Below are 21,596 nucleotides of genomic sequence, written 5' to 3' on the forward strand. Positions count from 1 at the left end.
GAGAATCAGAAACGTACCATAAAAAAAAAAAAAACCACAGCATACTGTATATGTTTTTATATATTCAAACTTTTTGAACTATATGAATATATTCCATATTAAAAAGTAAACAAAAAATTTAAAGGAAAACAGGGTGCTTGGATTAATGTTGTTTATGCCAGTTGGTGCTATGGTGCAATGTTAGAGGTTTTGTTTTGTCACCTTTTTGACTTGAATTTATTTTTTAAGATTTTATTTATTTGTTTGACAGAGAGAGAGACAGCCAGCGAGAGAGGGAACACAAGCAGGGGGAGTGGGAGAGGGAGAAGCAGGCTCCCCGTGGGGCTCCCATGAGAAGGGCCTCGATCCCAGGACCTTGATCCCAGGACCCTGGGATCATGACCTGAGCAGAAGGCAGATGCTTAACGACTGAGCCACCCAGACGCCCCTCTTTTTTCTTCCTTTTTATTATTATTATTTTTTTTTTTTAAGTAGGCACCATGCCCAACATGGGGCTTGAACTCACGACCCCGAAAGATTAAGCGTCTCGTGCTCTACTGACTGAGCCAGCCAGGCACCCCAAGATGCATTTATTTTAAGAGTTCATTCAAATTCAAAATTCAAATGGTAAAAAAGAGCATATGGTAAAAATATTTCCTTCCCACCTTAGCTACAGAGCTCCCCCTCCCTCAGCCAACCAATGTTTAAAAGATTCTTGAACATAAAGATACTAGACATTTAGGATTTTAAAATGTATGTGCAGCTGTGCCTTCAAGGGAGATTATGCTATAGTGGTTTTGGCAAGTCAGGACTCTCTTATTAAAAGCTATCTCTTTTATTAAACCATCTTTTCTTAAATAGCAGACGAGAGGCTGACAGCTGCCAACACCACCAACGTGGTGATGTTGGTAACAGTCGGGCCAAGAGTGACCCCTCTGGAGGCCAGTGGAATACACAGGCAGAAAGGCTCAGAAGCGGGCTACCCTCCGGCTTTGGCCGTGCTCCAGGAAGCGGGGGCAGCCTTGGCCTTGTTCAGAATCCTTCTGGGCAACAGCACAGGACGGGGCCACGAAAGCCACCAGTCGTTGCCGGGTGCATTCTCAGACCGCAGTACGACTCCTGAACTCGGCGGGCCGCACGCATCCAGCCCACCCCCAGGCCTACCAGGGCAGTCAAAGGGCTGCCCAGGCGAAGGATTCCCACAGGGAAACTGTGCTGTTTCCATCAGTGCTTCTCACAGTGTGCGGTCCCGGGCACAGCAGCCTCACCACGACCGGGGACTTGTTAGACATGCGAACACTCGGGCCGCCCAGACCTTTAAAATCAGGAACTCTAGGGGGAAGGGGCGTTTTCACCAGCCCTTCAGGTCATTCTGAGGCGGGCTAGTCTGAAAATCACTGGTTTAAGTCTGCATCTTCTCCACTTCCCTGATAACAATCGCCTGGACGGGGAAAGAGGAGGCGGGACGCTTGTGAGACTGTACCCCCAGGGCCTACCTCAGACTTGCTAGATAAAATAGTCTGCAGAAGAACCTCAGAATCTACCTCTAGGGACCACTGAGCAACTAGTTCAAATGATTCCTAGTACCAGATGCACGATGTTAGCAAAACAAACTCGCCTTATGACTCCCTGAACATATCAGATGTTTCTTTTTCTCCAAGTAAACATCCAGCCTGCCTTACAGCTCAAACAAGACTCTTTCAGACTACCTAATAAGGAACAGCCTCTTCAGGGACATGCTTGTCATTTCCGACCCACAGCTGCGCTGTGGTCTACATCTTGGAATCCTAATTCGCCAGTCATCTGAATAAGGAAGTAGAGATCCTTTGGCTGTTTTGCTGACAACCACTCCCATAATAAATTCAATAAAGAAGACCCACTCCCCACTGTTATCACACGGAAGGGGATCCTAGGGAATGAGCCCTGAGATGATGAACTTAAGGAGAGGTAAAGGCGGAATTTGGGAACCCGGTGCTGCATGATGGCAGACAGCTCCAGGGAGAGAAGCATGGGAGGGAAATGTGACACCTTCCTCCACTGAGTCATATCCTGTAGGCGGTGGGCAGGCTGCATCACTCCTTAGTTCTAAAAGCAAGAGCACTTTCCCATGCTCAGCCCTGCATTCCAAACCCCCTCATCTCTGGCCCTAGGGTGAGGAGCAGGCAAGTGGAAGAGGAGCTGCGTGCACAATGTGTAGGTCTTAGGACTGGGTAAGCCCCACACTTTGAAAGCACTCTGAGAAGCTCCTTCCCAGAGCCTGGCTAGGAACCCAGGGGGAGAGAGTGATGAAGCCCACCAGGGTCCAACTCCCATGGGCAGTGGCTGCAGGAGAGGGCTTGAAGATGGTACCATCAGGAAAATGAAGGACAACCATAACTTCAAGAATCACTTCAGACTTCCTACTCATAATACATACTGTGACATCATCAGTGTCTCCAGCTGTTTCCTTCCAAGTCCAGCTAGGCTTCACAAGTCAGGCCGCAGCTTGCTGGTCCAGAGTGTGGGAGCAGAGAGATCACAGGTTCCAGGGACAAGACTGTCGTCTGTGACAAAGAAGAGCATCACTGTAGCAGGAGAAGGACCCACAAGAATTAAACGCAGCCAGGCTTTCTGAACAGCAATTACCGCCCAGAGTGTTTCCTGTCCACTGCACTGCTGGGCGCCACTCTGCAGCTCGGAAGGCTGGGGGCCTGTTTATTCTCTGCACATTCTGTTACACTTAGCTCCAACAGCGGAAAGAAAAGGGATGTGATGAGAAGGACAGGATAGGGCAAGAATGCAAGTGGAGAGGCAGCTAGCCTACGATTACTTCAGGAGGAACTCCGACAGGAATCTCAGCCTCCACCTGCTGAGGGGAGCTGGCGTTTTGCTTTCATTTTTCAACCTGTACTTAAAATATCTAAGGCCACTTTTTTTTTTTTTTAAGTAGGCTCCAAGTCCATTATGGAGCCCAACGTGGGGCCCAAACTCACGACCCGGAGATCAAGACCCCGAGATCAAGACCTGAGCTGAGATCAAGAGCTAGATACTTAACTGACTGAACCACCAGGCACCACTGAGTCCATTTTTTAAAAATCCGCATTCGTCAGGCATTTCGTCCCGGGAAGAGGGAAGCTCCGAAGCTGAACCGGCAGCAGTACCCACGCAGACGCTGGCGATGCCTCGGGGCCTCGCCTCGTGCTCATCCCACCGCAGAGCGCTCCTGCGCCATCCATGGTCAGGCGGCCGGCGCTGTTTGTGGTGCAAGACCTCTGTTGCCTCATTTTATGCAGCTTGCTCCATTTTACCCTTTTACCCTCGAAGAGGCTCAGAAATACAGAGAAGCATCTGAACAAAAAGAACAAAGCGTGGCTCCATCTAAAATGAATATGAACTCCGCGAGGACGAGGATCTTTGTCAGTTTTGTTGACACTGCTATTAACTAAATGTCTGGGTCCCCCTACATTCGTGTGTTGAAATCCTAACCCCCAAGGTGATGGTAGTAGGAGGTGGGGACCTTTAGGACGTAATTAGGTCATGAGGACAGAGCCCTCCCATTTGGCATGAGTGCCCTTATGAAAGAGACCCCACGGAGTTAGCTCGCCATTTCCACCATGTGAGGTTATGAAAAGAAAGCCATCCATGAACCAGGAGGAGGACCTCACCAGATAGGGAATCAGCTAGTGCTTGATCCTAAACTTTCTAGCCGCTGGAACAGTGAGAAATAAATTTCTGTTGTGTATAAGCTATTTGGTTTCTGGCATTTTTCTTATAGCAGCCCAAATGAACTAAGACATACCCCCCCCAATGTCTAACACAGCGTCCAGCACATAATAGGTGCTCTATAGGTATTTACTGTATAGGTCAGGAGGAGAAGCCAGCATTCCACAGGAACACTGACAAAGAGTTGTCATGAGCTGTGTCCTCCATGTTAATGCCTCTTGCATTGGTCATACCAAGGAGGACCAACAAATGCCTATATCATTTATCCATTTATATGGGTTTCATGAAATTTCTTTGTATTCCTTTCCATCAGTTGTGTCTTGTTATGTCACTACATATATGTGTTTTACATTATTGGCCTCTTGTCCTTCATACTTGCTTCAAGAGCAGCCCAGAACTGTAGATGAAGATCACGGAGCCCTGGGGAGTCACGGGCCCACCCCACATCCTTGGGAAACAGTGACAAGCCAAGGTAGGTGGTATAGGCATGGAAGGAACATTAGCCATCAGGTAGTCCAAATTCCCTCTCATATAGACAGGGACACTCAGCCCAGGAGACAGAAACCATTGGAGCACCCCACTCATTCAGAAACACCGTGGCCCACTAACATCACGGTGATTTAGCACGACTTCTTTGGCTTTCCAGAGTCCTTGCTAAACAAAACGTGCTATTTGGGGAGAGCTAATTGCTACTGGAATCCCTTAAACTGTTGGCTTCCCATGCTCATTTGAGGGTGCGGGTTTTTAATGATAGGCTTTATGAATAAGCTTATCCAGTGAACTAGGAACGGGATGCAGGACAAATTAGTTCTGAACGGGTGTGGAAAAGGTCTTCATTCATTGTACAAGAAAAAAGAAACTTTAACAATCGTGTTGGAGAGGCAGTGTACCATAGAGAATAATGAGGCTGGAGCCAGACAGCCTGAGTTCAAACCCCAGCCTTGCCACTCACTGGCCTGGGAAAGTAACTCACTCGTTCTTAGTCTCGGTTCCTCCATCTGTCCTTATCTGTAAATAGGAGGCAGTAATAGCGGAATTTGTTTTTATAAAGAATTTAATATAGTACCTGATACTTACGAGTTCTCAATACATGGAGGCTATTGTTTCTTCTTTCCAGATCCGTTCAGGTAAAACTTTGCTTACATTGGTCACTCATTTCTAGAATAAAGCACATCCAGATCTGTGGTGTATGACCCCCCCACCCCGCCACATCCAAAATTGTTGTCCTTCTGCTTTAACCAAGGGTACAGGGAAGAAAGCTCCAGGGAGAAGTGGTGGTGTAATGCCACGGATGGTGTTCACTCTAAGGGCTGACTTTATAGAAATTAGATTTCCAGTTTAATAGCACCCCCATTTTAATCTATTTGAGGATAATGAGTTTAGTGTTTATCATTATTACTTTAGGTTTTTGGGGGGTCTACATCTAAAGAATGTAAACATGGGGTCTCACAGTACAGTTGAGTAATTCAATTAAACAACTATTTGTGGGACTCAAATATGAGGCCGTGTCACGTACAAAATTCTGAGGGATGTGGAGGCAACTAAACAGCTCTCGCTCTCGAGTTTAAACAATAAAGTCTATTGAAAAAGATAGTTGAATACATCTAATGACACTCCTATATAAAAATAGGCAAGGACAGAATTATTTATAAAAGATTATCACATTGTCACGAATTCCTTCCAAATGCCTCTTATCTACTTCGCCTCTAACGTCATAACATTATCCTAAACATCCATCTCTGAAGTTCACTTCGCTACAAATATCCTCTGGTGAACTGAGAAGTAAATTATATGATCAGAGATTATTCTGGATGTCATCAAAAAGGAATGAAGGTTTATTTTCTGAGGCAAAAAAGAAAGTGACAGTTCCACAGAACAGAATATGTTCCCTTCCCCGTGCATAAGGATATAGAGCTATAAAAGGCAGAGCAATTTCATGTTAGTTTTCTGACAAATAACCAGCATAATTTTATTTTAAAGTTATTTCATGAAATCCTTACAGGTCTATATTGTCAATATTCATTTGGGGGCTTTACTGTAGGCTTTAATTAGTTGCTTGAAACCAAACGTGTTAGTATGGAAAACTAGGGGAAATGCCTTTAAATGAAATGTTTTATTACCTATATTATAATTCTCTCGTGTTCATGCTGCAGAAGTTTGAACTTCATCAGCATTATACAGCTGAGTTCCAAATACAAGCCTTCAATGACAGGTGGTTAGCCAGGAGTCTTTCTAGAAACTTGGGAGTTTTGAGTGCAAATTCTAGTTTGGCATTAACTCACTGTACAATCGTCTACAACTCTTTCAATCTCATGTTTGCCTATGTCTTTAAAAAAAAAAAAGATTTATTTACTTATTTGAGAGAGAGAGCACAAACAGAGGGAAGAGGCATAACAGGGAGCCTGATGCGGGCTTGATCCTGGGGCCCCGGGATCATGACCTGAGCTGAAGGCAGATGTTTAACCGACTGAGCCACCCAGGCGCCGCTCGCGTTTGCCTATGTCTTAAGTGAAGACACACATGTTCTCCTGGTTCACAGAGTTGAGTCCTTGCACACTGTAGGGAATAAATAAAGATACACAAAGTCCCTTATGAAGTGTTAAAAAAATACAAATAGTAATAAGTCATTACACCTGTTAAGAGTACAACTATGCCAAGCAACCCATGTCATAATAATACAGCATATACAAATATCATGCTGCACTGAGCAAAATATATCCACAATATGATTCTGCCTGTCATAGTGGCACCCAAAGAAAGCCTTGTTGATACATATTATATGACCCACATCGTATAACATGTTTAACTTCCTTTAATAAGCAAATCCACTAATTCAACACATATAATTGCAGGTCTGATAGCACAGCACTGGACAAGATAGACAAGGTCCCTGCCCTACTGTAGTTTACAGCCTGGTGGACAATTCCCTGTGGATTTGTCTATCTCAAGCTTTAATGTGCACATGAATCATCCGGGAATTTGATTTAAATGCAAACTCTGATTCATTAGGTCTAGGTTTGGACCTGGGGGTCTGGACAGAAGAGGAAGAGGAGACGCATATGAGCAAATGGACTTCCTGTAACCTCTCAATAAAGAGGTTACTCAGGGGGCGCCTGGGTGGTGCAGTCGGTTGGGCTTCAACTCTTTCTGTTCAGGTCATGGTCTTGGGATCAAGCCCTGAGTTGGGCTCTGCACTCAGCGGGGAGTCTGCTTGGGATTCTCCCTCCCTCTCCCTCTGCCCCCTCACCCAGCTCAAACTTGCTCACGTTCTCTCTCTCTCTCTCTCTCTCTCAAATAAATAAATAAATCTTAAAAAAAAAAAAAAAAAAAAGGCTGCTCGGAAGAACCCAGAAGGATAAGACCCCGGTGCAATGACCAGCCCCAAGTTTTCTGAAGGGAAACTTGACCCACAGGTAGCCAGCTCTGATCAGGAGGATTCATTTATCTATAGCAAGGACTTTCAACCCTGGCTGCACATAAGCAGCTCAAGACCAATCTTTGGTGGGACTAGCACCCAGACATCAGTACTTTTGAAAGTTCCCCAAATGATTCTGATGTGCAGCCAGAGTTGAGAACCATTACCTAATAGGTATGGAACTTTAAGAATAGTTCTTATTTCAGAAATTTTTATTATTTTCTTCAAAATTGTTAAATTATAACTAATTTATTTTTATAGATTTTTATAAATCTTCAGATATATAGAAAAATTTGTAAATCAGGTAAACATCCTTTTATATAGCACTTATCCTAGTTTTTAGGTTGGGGAAAATATGACAACTAATGGGAGAATAACAGGTACTATATAAACGGCAAATGGTGTCATTAGCATATAAAGACTTCTGTAAACCCTTCAAAAAAAGACAATCACCACAATTAGAAAATGGGCAAAAGAAATGAAAAGGCAATTCAAAGGGGAAAAAAGTGCATGTGACCCATAAGCAGCTTTAAAAGGTTTAACCTCATAGTTAATGAAATAGAACCAAATTAAAATAATGACACTTATGAAAGATAGAGAGCAAACAAAAAATTTTGGAAGAAACAAACTATGGAAGGAGATGGAAACTAAAAAGGAAAAAAAATATTAGTATTTTTGGAGAAGGGGGAGAAGACACATTCTTGGAACAAAAATAAGGTAAGTCGTTGAAGGTGTTGCCTTATTCACTGGGCTCCTTGCTGTTAAAGCCTTCAGCCCCTACGAATGGCTCACTGCTAAAAGGCCACAGTGCACTGAGGAGAGACCAGATGGAGAGGCCTGGGACCACAGGTAAAGAGAGAGATGCCTGGCCAGCCCCCAGCTCCTCCATGTCCCTGCTATTCCAGCTCCTTCCATCATCTGACTGCAACCACATCAGGACCCTGAGGCAGAGCCTGGCAGTCAAGTCCTTCCCAGAATCCTTCAGACACAGAAACTCTGAGAGATAATAAAATTATTATTGTTGTTTGGGAAGAGTTTTAAGGCAGTAATAGATATCAGAAGAAGATTTGGTACCTGGAAATTGAATGCTGCCATAGCAAAATCCTAAAACAAGTGGCATTTGCCATTGGCATTGGTGGGCGGAAACAGAAGGGCCTTGAGAAGACCATTAGCAGATGTCTAAAAGTAAGGACCGAGACAGAGCTACCACACTAGCACTTACCAATTACCAAACCCACAGTAATCATGAGATTTAATAAAATGATCATTCTTGTTTTAAGCCAAGAAGTGTTGGGAAGTTTTGTTACACAGCTGTAGGTAACCAGGACACCGCACATCTGGTACCAGATTCTGGACTGGTTATTGTTCAACAGGAGAAACAGAACCACGGTGAGTTATACATCGGGATTAGACATTACACAATTGAGGGGGCTCGTCAGGGCTGCAGCATCTGCTTCCGTTTCTGGTGTTGGGCTTGAAATTGGCAAACCTATCCCTAATGGTTGTGTGGGAAATTTCCCAAGCGGTGGGTGGAGATTCGAACTGTGGAGGTTTGAAGAAGATGCTCCCATGGAAAGTCCTGACTTGAACCTTGAGCAAGGTGAGGAAATGGGGCCCTGTGAAGGGCTTCTCTGAGCTTTCTCTTTAGATCGTAAGAGAAGTCACACTTGCCATACACTTTTAAATTTTCCAGTGTACCTTTTAATTCCTTTCATTTCCCTCACTCATTGTTATCACTTTCCCATGGGTGCCGTGACAAAATACCATAAACTGGGTGGCTTCAGACAGTAGAAATTTATTCCCTCATGGTTCTGGAGGCTAGAACTCTGAAATCATGTTACTGGCTATGCTCCCTCTAAAGGCTCAGGGGAGAATCCTTCCTTGTCTTTTCCTCACTTCTGATGGTTGCTGGCACTCTTTGGAATTCCTTGGCTTGCATCCAACCTCTGCCTCCACTGTCACATGGCCCTCTCCTCTGAGTATGTGTGTGTCCTTTCCTCTTAGAAGGATACCAGTGATTGGATTTGGGGCTCATCCTAACTGACTGTGACCTCGTCTTAACCAATTACATCTACAAAGACTCTATTTCCAGGCAAGATTCCATTCTGAGGTTCCTGGTAGAAATTAATTTAAGGGGACATTATTCGACCCAGGACACTCATTAATGAAAATTTCAACACAGTGTGGTGATGTTACGGAGGGAAGTAAAACAGAGAACCAAGAGGGGAAGTGAGAGCTGCACTGCCCTCCAAACCCACATCTCATCAGGTGTCAGATGGGACAACCGTCCCCGAGTCCTGTGGGCCACGACCAAAAGTGAAGTGAGTAGGGTGGTGAGGAGGGCGAGTGGCAGGGGACCAAGGTCGGGAGATGCCTCAGAGAGGGCTGGAGACAAACCTCCTTCCTTCCCCCAAACTGAGACTTCATCTGCAAGCATAAAAGAAGTTGCTAGAAGGGACGTTGTGTGCCCTTCTTATTTCTCCATCTGTAGTCAAGAGTCACTGAGGCATAACAAATAATGAAGAGTTTCAAACAATTCAGACCAGCTACACGTAGAAGCTCTGGCGTGTGCTGTGGGTTGGGGCTGCTGATGCGTAGCGATAACTGAGAAGGTAGTTCTCCATCTCAGGCAAAGGGTATCAGATGTTTGGTTATAAATGGTCAGAAAGTGTACTTACCAAGACAGGGGTATCGATCAGGAAATAATTGTTTGCTGGGAAAGGGGCAGTCTTTCCACGGGTAATTAAGATGCTGTCACTTGATACCTGCTCCAGGGAGAATCACTCTTCCAGCGCAGTCATTAACCTGGCGTCATGGCAACAGGCTGGTTGTGAGTTCTCCCTCTGGAGCTTCCTTTTATTAATGTGTCTGCTGTTCACAAGTTACAGCTTGCCCTTTCATTGTGTTGCTCCGAACACAAGTGACAAGGTGGAAAGAAAGTGAAGTAGCTTTTATTATATAGCACAAGCCTTCAGGAAAAGGAAAAACAAATAAGCCGACCATGGGCTAGCTACGTTGGAAAGGTAATCCCCTGGGGCGCCTGGGTGGCTCAGTCTGTTAAGCTTCCAACTGCTGATTTCAGCCCAGGTCGTGATCTCAGGGTCGTGATATGGAGCCCTGTGTCCAGGTCCACATTGGGCATGAAGCCTGCTTAAGATTCTCTCTCTCTGGGGCACCTGGGTGGCGCAGTCGTTAAGCGTCTGCCTTCGGCTCAGGGCGTGATCCCGGCGTTATGGGATCGAGCCCCACATCAGGCTCCTCTGCTGTGAGCCTGCTTCTTCCTCTCCCACTCCCCCTGCTTGTGTTCCCTCTCTCGCTGGCTGTCTCTCTCTGTCAAATAAATAAATAAAATCTTTAAAAAAAAAAAAGATTCTCTCTCTCTCCCCCGCCCCTTCCCTCTCCATGCTCTCTTGTGCATGTGCGCTCTCTCAAAAAACAACAACAACAAACAAGAAAAGTGATCTCCTTTCTCCATACATTTCTCCATAGGGGTTCAGGGACCAGTAGCATCAGCCTCACCCAGGAGCTGTTAGAAATGCAAAATCTCGGGGTGGGGGGATGGGCTAGCCCGTTGATGGGTATTAAGGAGGGCACGTATTGCACGGAGCACTGGGTGTTATAAGCAAACAATGAATCATGGAACACTACATCGAAAACTAATGATGTACGTTCGGTGACCAACATAATAAAAAAAAAAATGCAAAATCTCAGAACCCACCCCTGAATCAGAATCTATCTTTGATAAGATCCATGGGAGAGTCACATTCACATTGAAATTTAAGAAGCATTGCCAAATACAGAATTTTCCTTTAGATAATAACATCACCTGCAGTGGCCTACATTCTGAGACACCCCTTTTTTTGACGAGCTTAGATGGCCTGATAAGATTTTTTTTTTTTAAGTGGAAAACAGTCACTGTTTTCCACAGTAAGAGGAATTCTTGGTAATTCAGAGTAAGTTTATCATAAATATAAGTTTCTAAGTGGTGCCAGGTATTTGGTCCCCAGGCTCTTCTTGTGCCCTGTCTAGTTTTAGGAGATCTGTCTCTTGGACTCTTGGCTCACCCGGTCAGCTGGGAGACTCCCGTCAGCGAACCAGGCACCATATTTCTGCAGCACCAAATGGAGGAGGCTTTTGTTCTAGAAATAGTGCTCGGAAACTTTGCCAAAGGAATGTTCAAAAAGCAAGTTTTACATCTTTCAGCCAGGACAGAGGGTCATGCTGTGGCTTCTTATTCATCAGTGATGACTTCTGGTCTACACCTTAACCTAAGGATCATTATGAAAATGTTCTGATAGTCAAAACACCCAGTTTGAAGGACTTTCCTTCATTCCTAGCAGACATATGAAATACCACAAACCAGGTCTTAAAATTAAGATGACATGAAAAGTGAGGGAAATGACCCAGATCTTTCCATTAAGAAGCAAATAATAAAATCAAACCCATTCAACCACCTAGATTTTTTTTTTTTTTAACCAGACTTTGTGCTTTTTTAATTTAGGGGAAGGGAGGATGGAACATTGTAATGCATTGTAATGGAAGAGGAAAGCTGGGGCTGTAAAACAGGTTGTACAAAAGAATGATTGATAATTGATAATTAGGAATAAAATGAGTCATTGTTGCCATGAATTAACCTCGACAAAGGAATGTGAATTGTTTTCCATTATGAATGGGTAGCTGTATGACCTTGGGTAAATGGCTAAACCTCCTTCTTCCTCAGTTTCTTAATTGGTAAAATGAGGATAATAATACTACCTCCTCTGTGAATGTTTTAAGATGAAATGAGATAATATGTGAATGCCAACCACTTTACAATCAGTTAGTACATAATAAACACCGAATAATCTTAGATTCATTATTCTATAGAGAAGTAAATTCTGAGACTAAAAGAATGTGGGGCGCCTGGGTGACTCAGGTCATCTCTGGATCCTGGGATTGAGCCCCGCTACTCAGCAGCGGAGTCTGCCCCTCTCTCTCTCCCCCTCTGCTCCTCCCACCACTTGTTCTCTCTCTCTCTCTCTCTCAAATAAATAAATAAAATCTTTTAAAAAAATTTAAAAAAAGAATGTGCTAGACAAAAATCTGGGTATCATTTAAATGAAAATCTACATACATAAAGAAGTGAAATGAAGAACTGAGATACTTTACGAAATGACTTCAAGGGGAATTAGCAAATGGATCAGGCTTGGGAGAGCTGGTCTGCTTGGGCTGCTACAACAAAAACACCATAAATTGGGTGGCTTATAAGCAACAAACACTTGTTATCTCACAGTGCTGGAGGCTGGGACCCAAGATCATAGCGCCAGCAGATTCAGGATCTGGTGAGAGCCACCTTCTCACTGTGACCTCATGTGGCAGGAGGGGCAGGCCACTTTTAAAAGGGCACGAACCCCCATCACCTCCCAAAGGCCCCACCTCAAAGTACCATCACACTGGGGATGAGGATTCAACACACGAATTCTGGGGGGGCCACAAACCAGTCCATAGCAGAGGGGTTACCTGAATTGTTAGTTTTGTTCACCTCCATGCATTTAACTAATACAAGTGGTCAGTTCCTCACAGCATCTTTATCAACATCACTTTTTGAGATAGTAAATTTCAAGAGAACTATTTTTCAAAAATCCGCAAAGTATCTGAGAATACTAATCTTTTATAACGAGGAGAAACAAAACGCCTAATATGCAGTGGGCCCCCACCCCAGATGTACGTCAGGGCATCCTGTTCCACCCTCCATACCTCCCAACTTCTTCCAGAACTGATTTTCTCAGCTTGTCCAAACTACTATCAAACTCACCCACTGAGCTTTATATTTTACTGTCTTTTCTTCATTTCTTAAATCTATTACATTTTAAAAAATGAATCTTCAGGGGCGCCTGGGTAGCGCAGTCGTTAAAGCGTCTGCCTTCGGCTCAGGGCGTGATACCGGCGTGCCGGGATCGAGTCCCACATCGGGCTCCTCCGCTGGGAGCCTGCTTCTTCCTCTCTCACTCGCCTGCTGTGTTCCCTCTCTCGCTGGCTGTCTCTATGTCACATAAATAAATAAAATCTTTAAAAAAAAAAAATGAATCTTCAGGGGCCCCTGAGTGGCTCAGTCTGTTGTGTCTGACTCTTGATTTCAGCTCAGGTTATGATCTCAAGGTCGTGACATTGAGCCCAGTGTCAGGCTCTGCACTGGCCATGGAGCCTGATTAAGATTCTCTCTCTCCCTCTCCCTCTGCCCCTTCTCCCCTACGCAGTCCTTCTCTTAAAAAAAAAATATAAAGTATAAATTTAAAAAATGAATCTTCTCAGTTTTTCCCCCCATAATGTTCTCCTCCTATTATATACATCCCAGATGTTTCTGCAATCCTGGATAGAGCACATTTCATGAGTGGCCTGAGGAAACACATTGTTCATTCATGCATGAGGGAGTCCTTTCCAATTGAAGACACTGCTTTGAGTCTTCCGAATTGGTTTCATTGATAAGAAACGAAGGAAGCTAAAAGCTTTCACTTAAGATTTGACAACAGCCAGAAAACTTTTGTTAATCATGAATGTTAAGTGATAACATTTAATTACCATGGGTTATAATTAGAATATTGCCTGGAATTTACGTAGACATAATCTTAAGTGTCTGTGTAACTGTTGCTCTTTCTACAGTTCCTCCTAAGAACGGAACAATGACATCTCACGCCATTTTTATTTTGGACTTCCTTTTCAGAGGTAGTTTATTTGGGTGAGAACTGGGCTTTACTTTGGCCCTTGCCATCTTCAACACCTGCCTCTCAGGTAGGTGGACAGAGGTGATGTGGGGAAGGCGCTAATAAATCTGTTGGCATCCATTCCTTTGCCCTTTTGGGCTCCTGTATGTGAAAGTCAGTTTAATTGTGACTGGGAAGTCATGGGACTATGTGGAGGGAAAAAAAGATATAATCACCTCAGACCCTTTGTTGGTAACCAGTGATTTAACAACGGCTTTGCTTACAGCACACTACGGCTTCGGTACAAGGGAAAGATTTTAAAAGAAAAAAAAAAAACTAGTAGTATTTAGTGTGCTGGGTATCACTAGAAAAGTAGAACCAGTTGGTTCCCTCTTCCTCAGGGGATCTCCATCTTTTTTCTCTTAGGACCATCAACTGATTAGACGAGGCCCATCCGATTATGGAAAGTAATCTGCTTTACTCAAAGTCTACTGATTTAAATGTTCATCTCATATAAAAAAATACCTTCACAGCTACATCCTGACAAGTGTTTGACCAAATATCAGGATCCCGACCTAGCCAAGTTGACACAAAATATTAGCTGTCACATTTGGCCACTCTGAGAACTGGAACTGGGAACTGATTTGTTATAAAATCCTCAAATGTCTTAAAATCCATGTGAATGGTGTGTTTTATAAAGGATTAAGGATGAGAAAGCTTTCGATGTCTCTGCTACACAGGCAGAAACCCTCTGTGAAAGCAGTGTTTCATATTTTGGTCTAGTAACAGTCTCTAGCAGCGTGGTGCAGTAAAATGGTGGTCAAGCTTTGATACCAGACCACTGGAGTCTGCATCCTGGCTGCAGCACTTTCTGTGTGATTTGAGGCAACCTATTTTCACGTCTCTCTGCTTTGGTTTCTCCATCTGTAAAATGGAGATAGGTTTAAAAGTTCTATCTCATTGGAAGTTTGTAGAAGAGTGCAAAGTACATATTAAGTATTCAATAAATATTACCTTTTATTATTCCTTAAATTAATAATAAAGCCAAACATTTTCTTAATGCTTGCCCATCTTAGAGAGGTTTGTGGTTCCTTTGTTTTGTTTCTAAGCCTGTGGCTTTATAGAAAGTGATACCTGCCTCACCCCTTCCTACCGTTATCCTGGGGTTGACATTTCAGGGTCCCTTAATGGGCACTCAATGTAAGCAAGTTGTTTTTCACTAGGAAGGCCAGGAGAGGGAAGAATTGGAGAGGTTTCTGTAAGGACAGGATGGGTGGAGGATTGGCTTTCACAGAGCAGATAGCAACCTTTATGAACCTCACAAATGAGAAACCCCATTTTTTAAATTTGTTTATGTAATCTCTACACCCAACGTGGGGCTCAAACTCACGACCACAAGATCAAGAGTCACATGTTCTTCCAACTGAGCTGGCCAGGCACCCCTGAACCACTCCTTTTTTTTTTTAATTTTTTTTTTTTAAGATTTTATTTATTTATTTGACAGAGAGAGACAGCCAGCGAGAGAGGGAACACAAGCAGGGGGAGTGGGAGAGGAAGGAGGAGGCTCCTAGCGGAGGAGCCTGATGTGGGGCTCGATCCCAGAGCACCGGGATCACGCCCTGAGCCGAAGGCAGACGCTTAACGACTGCGCCACCCAGGCGCCCCATGAACCACCCCATTTTAATAAATTGATGAATAAATACCGTAGCAGGAAGGTCATTCTAAGAAAAAAATATATATAACAATTTGATGTTATAAAAACAATCAGCTATTTTCCTTTTACCAAATACTCATCCCTTGAAAGAGGCACCTCTTGGGGTGCCTGGCTGGCTCAGTCAGAAGAGTATGTGACTCTTTGTTTTTTTTTGTTAAAGATTTTATTTATTCATTTGACAGAGAGAGAGAGCACAAGCAGGAGGAGCAGCAGAGGGAGAGGGAGAAGCGGGCTCCCCGCTGAGCAAGGAGCCCGATTCAGGGCTCAACCCCAGGCCTCCGGGATCATGACCTGAGATGAAGGCAGACGCTTAACTGACTGAGCCACTCAGGCGCCCCAGAGCATGTGACTCTTGATCTTGGGGTTGTGAGTTTGAGCCCCATGTTGGGAGTAGAGATTACTTAAACAAAACTTAAAAAAAATTTTTTTAAATAAAAATAGAAGAGCCACCTCCTATTTCCTTTAAATAGCACACCTCTTCACAGCATCTAAGATGAAATTATATAGCCAAAGCCTTGACTGATAAACAACATTTCTAGGAAAGATATACTCCTAATGTCCGCCATGTGCCTAGAATGGTTTGACACTTACAGAAGCTATTTAAAGAGGTGTGTGCTTCTGTTTATACTTTACGTGTGAGGTAAAATGACTTGCTCAAGGGCACATGGGTGATTAGTGGTTGAATTAGAACTCAGCCTCAGGTCTGGTTCTGGAGTCTAGCCTCCTTCCCTCTACCCCCCATCACCATGCCTGCTCTCACAGGACTAGATCTTGTTTCTAAAGCCGCATCTCTGGCCTATCCATTCTCCATGGGCAAGACTGCACTCCAAGCTGGTCCTAGGCAAAACTAATGAAGGATACTACATTTGTCTTTGACAATATCCCCAACTCCCCAGCAAGCTTTCTTTGGCTTCCCCCTATAGATTCTCGGTCAGCTAGTGGTTTCATCAGTTCCTTTCTGGCTTTCCCAAGGGCCTTAATTGGGCATTCATGTGAGTCTGTATCCTCCTCTCAGTATCTTACACTCTTAATTCCATATACCACACTCTCCTTTATTCAAAGCTTACCTGCCAATTCTATGTCACCTTATAATGCTTAGTGGTATCTTAAATGGTCAATTTAATTACTGATTTCTAAGTTATTTCATTAACTATTAATTACCTCTACATGGTTTGAAAAGCAACAGAGAACTTATGAATTACTTGCTCAATTAAAAATACATACTAGGGGTGTCTGGATGGCTCAGTCATTTAAGTGACCAGCTCTTGATTTCGGCTCAGATCATGATGTCAGGGTCTTGAGATTGAGCCCCACATCAGACTCTGTGCTGAGCATGGAGCCTGCTTAAGATTCTCTCTCTCCCTCTGCCTCTCCCCGCCCCCAACCCCCACCTCCGACTCTCGTGTACTCTCTCTCTCAAGAAAACCCACAAAAACCCAACCAACCAACCAAACAAATAAACAAACTAAAAAACATTCTAAAGAACAAAAGGAGAAGGATTTCAAAGGTGCAAATTTTGGTGATATTCTCAGTCAAGTGTTTTTTTGCTGTCCCTCAAATCATACCACATAGACAGCCATCATATGGTCTTGTGCTTTGCCCAGCTTGATTACTTCAGAACCATTTATAACACAGGACACATGTTCTTACACTTTACAAACCTGGAGAGGGGAGGAAAGTCAGCAGAGAGGAGTACATCTAATTCCTAGGAAACCCTGTGTCTCATAACCCATCTATTCACAAAGATGGCAGTTCTCTCTAGCCTATCCATCTGTATGTCCTAGTATTGGCATTAAATACTTAAAGCACAAAACACATCTCATTTTCAATTTTTCAGCTGCAGAGGGATTGACTACACTATCGCTACCAAGAGCAAAGCCCAGAGTCCAATTAGGAGACCTTTATTTTCATTATGTTTTCACACCTTCAAATCAAGCCTTTTTTCTCTTATCCGGATTTCCTCTTTTGCCTGTTTCTCTCTTTGCATAGTTTGTCATAACACATGAAGAAAAAACATTTAAACTCAGAGAGATAAATGGATGGTAATCATTATAAATGACTGATGAGAGTTGAAGCCATTCAGTCTGCTTATTTGAACATGCAAAGGCATTTCTCTCTCCTGAAATACCACACTGAACAGACAGGAGTGTATTCGGATATAATTTCATGTGATTACCCTATAATAGGAGCTCCTCGCCACAATTCTCTATCAGGTGTTGTTAAGCACACAAACTGCCTACCAATAAATCCTGTCCATCAAATCTCTTTCTTTCTTTCTTTCTTTCTTCTTTCTTTCTTTCTTTCTTTCTTTCTTTCTTTCTTTCTTTCTTTCTTTCTCCCTCCCTCCCTCCCTCCCTCCCTCCCTCCCTCCCTCCCTCCCTCTCTCTCTCTCTCTCTCTCTCTCTCTCTCTCTCTCTTTCTTTCTTTCTTTCTTTCTTTCTTTCTTTCTTTCTTTCTTTCTTTCTTTCTTTCCTCTTTGCAGGCAAAGGCTGGCAACATTGCCTACCTATTAAAATGTCAAGAAATGAAAATCTTAAGTTGAAAGAGAAGAATCTGGAAGAATCTTTATCACAAAAATTTGTCCTGTATCAAATGTATTTCCTCCCTTCGGAAAAACTATCTAACAGGCCAGAAAAAGTAGTAGTAAAAGGCAAAATTAAATAATTAAATACAGAAGCAGAAACATAAGTTGGTATTATGGACTTATTTGGCAGCTCAATTAACCAATTAATGTTTTTAACTAATACTGAAGAGAGCACAGCCCAGCTTGAGAAGACTGATTTAACAACTACTTTTATAGGGCGCCTGGGTGGCTCAGTCAGTTAAGCGTCTGCCTTCAGCTCAGGTCATGATCCCAGGGTCCTGGAATCAAGTCCCGCATCGGGCTCCCTGCTCAGTGGGGAGTCTGCTTCTCCCTCTCCCTTTATCCCTCCCCACTGCTTATGCTCTCTCTCTCTCAAATAAATAAACAAAACATTTAAAGAAAATTACTTTTAAATTACTTTGATCCAATATTTACTCCTGAAGCAGGGATTCTTATCCTGAAACCTTGAATGTACTTCAGGGTCCTGTGAATTCTCAGAAATTTGGGGGTGTTCTTATGTATATTGGGTTTTTTTTCCCCTCTGAGAAATGATCTGTAGTTTCTGTCAAATTTTCAAAGGGGTCTAGTCTAAGAATCAGTGTTCTTACAAGATTCTTTAAGGCATATGGAAAAGTTGGATACAATGATTTCAGTTAAACCTTGGTGTTTGTGAGATCACAGATGTGCATTTGAGGTATCTTTCTCTGGAAGACAATGAGATCAGGCCTGTCTGGATAGTTGCAACAAAACCTGATGGGAAAATCAGAGAATAGCTGAGAATTGGAGAATAGCAAGCCCCTTGTATGAACTATGGTAACACTCAATGCTATACCCAAATCATCATCATCATCGTCACCATCATCATCATCATCTCAGTAACTTCAGGTAATAAACATTTACTTCTCATTCGCACAAAGTCCGATTCCTGCTCAACAGGCAGCCTTCCATGGGGTCACTCAGGGACCCAGGATCTGCATCCTACGGCTCTGTCGTCTTGTATGGTCTTGGATTCCTCTGTTAAAACCTCGATATCTTGCCAGTAGGTAACAGAGGAGAGAGAGGGCATGGAGGATCACATGAGGTTTGGACATCATTTTACCCACATTCCTAAGGCAAAATTCAGCCACATGACCAAACCTAACTATAAGGGAGGCTGGAAATTGTAGTCTAGCTGTATATTTAGGGGGGTAGAAAAAATGACTTTTGGTGAACACAATAGCATTTCTGCCCTATGCTCTTAAATGAAGCAATAGGACCAGGACCAGGAAGAGGTTGGAGGTGAAGAAGACATGCTGCTTCAGATACTGGGAAAGTCCATTGTCATCGGCAGACACATGTACTTCACCAACAGTAAGCAGTAGGGGCAGGAGGTGGAAGAGTGTTCAGAGGAGAGGCCAGGCATAATGGCATAATACTTAGGAGCAAAAATGCTCAGAATGCCCGGCATGGAGGCAGGAGGAATTTGGGAATCCAGTGATCCGTAGCAGAGCCCGAGTCACCTAATGAGTATTCAGGAAGACCCAGGGCTAGGAGTGGAGGGTAAGAGCCCGGTCAGGCATCTCTACCTAGAGTGAGATAACCCAGAGCAGCGGGGTTACATTACAGGGGCGAGGGCTGCACACCAAGGTAAAGAGCCAGGACAGAATATTTGTGAGGTGACTCCTTCATGACCAGAATGCTGGACAAGAGCTATCTAAACTCCTCCTGACCGAGGTCAGGAATGGTCCTAGAGATGTGCAGAGCCTACGGACGGGGTTCAACTACCCCGAGAAGCTCACGGGAACCTGTCCAGGCCTGACACGATCCACCCTCAAATGTTACCAGTAACTTCATCCTCACAGACAACGACCCAAACTAACCCCAGCTTCCTCACAAACGTCCTGGGATGAAAAAGGGCAATGAATCAGTACAAACCCTTCAGAGAGCAGAGCAAATGCCTTATTAACAGCATGGGGTGGCAAACTTGCTTATAAGTAATAACTAGTAATTAAAAGTGACAGCTGACATGAACAAGACATACTTCTTGGGCTTCAATATATATTTAACCACTTAATCTTGACACAAATGTTTATTTGAAGGAGGTACCTTTATTACCCCAGTTTTACAGATTAAAAGCTGAGCAGGGAGGCTTATACGTAACTTGCTCAAGTGAGTGGCAGAGGTCTGGCTCCAGAGTCAGTGACCTTACCCAGTATGCATACTGCTTTCTGAGAAAGTCAAATCCGACCAGAATTTCAGATAACATTTTACTCACTTAGTGAAGGTGCCAGTGAGGACCCACCATGTAACGCTCCCCAGAAATCTCATCCACCATTTTGCTTCCAGAGAACTGCCCCATCCTTTTAGAATGAAGACTAAGACATGGGTATCCAAAGAATGTCTTGGACAGTTCACTGGAGGGGCTGTACTCTTAAGGAATGTGTGCTCTGGTGCAGTGATAAGCTTTGAAGTAAAATACGTCACGAATGAACGACTGCAAACTGTCAGCATTAGAAGGGCGACAGTCCTCCCCGTTTTAGTGCCGTGAGGTTGACTCGCTTGCATACTGTCCCTTAGGAATAAAAGCAGGTTGTCCTAAGGTCCACGATAAAATACTCGCCTCCTTACCTCAGGCCATTTTCTGTACTCAGCATACAGGATCATGAGGGTTAAAAGCCAGAAACTGCTGACAGTGATGTCACTGCATTCATTCTTAGGTTGCTAAAGGGACTGTGAAAAAGAAAAGGGTTCAACTTCACAGAACTTATTTTCTAGGAAATGAGAAATCCAATATCTTATATAACTAACCAGGAATTCTATTCATCCAGGCATTTATTCATTCATCCCAGCCTTTATCCTACCATTTATTCATCCGTCCACCCGTTCATCCAGTCAGGCATTAATTCACTCATTGGGAAATATCTACTGAGCCAAATTTGTGCTAAATTCTGGGTATTTTTAGCACCCTCAATCAGTAGTTTTTCTTTCTGTCTGGTTTTCAAATTGTGTTAATAAGCCCAGTGTATGGGATTCTAGTACATTTCACTATAGAATGACCATTATATTAAATATGTTTCAGGAATCATAATTAGGCCATTAGTTGTGGTAGAGTTTGCAGCTTCTATCCACTAATCCAAAGAAAAGAGTTCAGTGAGGAGTATTTCTTTTTTTGCTCAGGACCTCGTTTTTGGCCCCAAGCTGTATTTGTAGACCATATGATTAGTCTCCAGCCAAGTGTGGACAAGTCTTAGTCAACAGTAAATTGCCCTCTGTACCAAAGAAGTCCCCCAATATCTGCAAATGTCTATGAGAGCTATAAGGCCCTGGTTGTTCTTGTTGAGAAACACCCCACTGGGACAAAAACATGTACTCTCAGTTCTCTTGGAGGACGTGGAAAAAGGCTTTCTGAACTAGTTAGTGTTGTTTATGCAAACACTTTTGCTCTAAATAATTCTACCCCAGTGGCCCAGAGTTCTACTGGCTGTAAGAAGTCTAAAATGAGGTGCGCCTGGGTGGCGCAGTCGTTAAGCGTCTGCCTTCGGC

The 21,596-nt window shown here is 43.5% G+C and overlaps 1 protein-coding gene across 6 annotated transcripts in view; it reads right to left on the reverse strand.

Annotated features, from left to right (window-relative positions):
- CRHBP (corticotropin releasing hormone binding protein) overlaps window positions 1–21,596 on the reverse strand; it is a 129,055-nt gene that overhangs the window by 16,464 nt on the left and 90,995 nt on the right. For 5 of the 6 annotated variants that reach the window (XR_015724466.1, XR_015724468.1, XR_015724467.1 and 2 more), the window contains 4 exons: window positions 20,682–20,783; window positions 5,802–6,237; window positions 4,759–4,839; window positions 2,396–3,306 (listed from right to left, as the gene is read on the reverse strand). The gene's annotated coding sequence lies outside the window, so the exon portion shown is untranslated. The remainder of the gene's footprint in view (window positions 1–2,395; window positions 3,307–4,758; window positions 4,840–5,801; window positions 6,238–20,681; window positions 20,784–21,596) is intronic. The other variant, XR_015724464.1, reaches the window with a different exon arrangement.

The sequence above is a fragment of the Ursus americanus genome, chromosome 5 (genome assembly GCF_024610735.1).
Source record: "Ursus americanus isolate L20-20 chromosome 5, mUrsAme1.1.p, whole genome shotgun sequence".
NCBI classification, from domain to species: Eukaryota; Metazoa; Chordata; class Mammalia; order Carnivora; family Ursidae; genus Ursus; species Ursus americanus.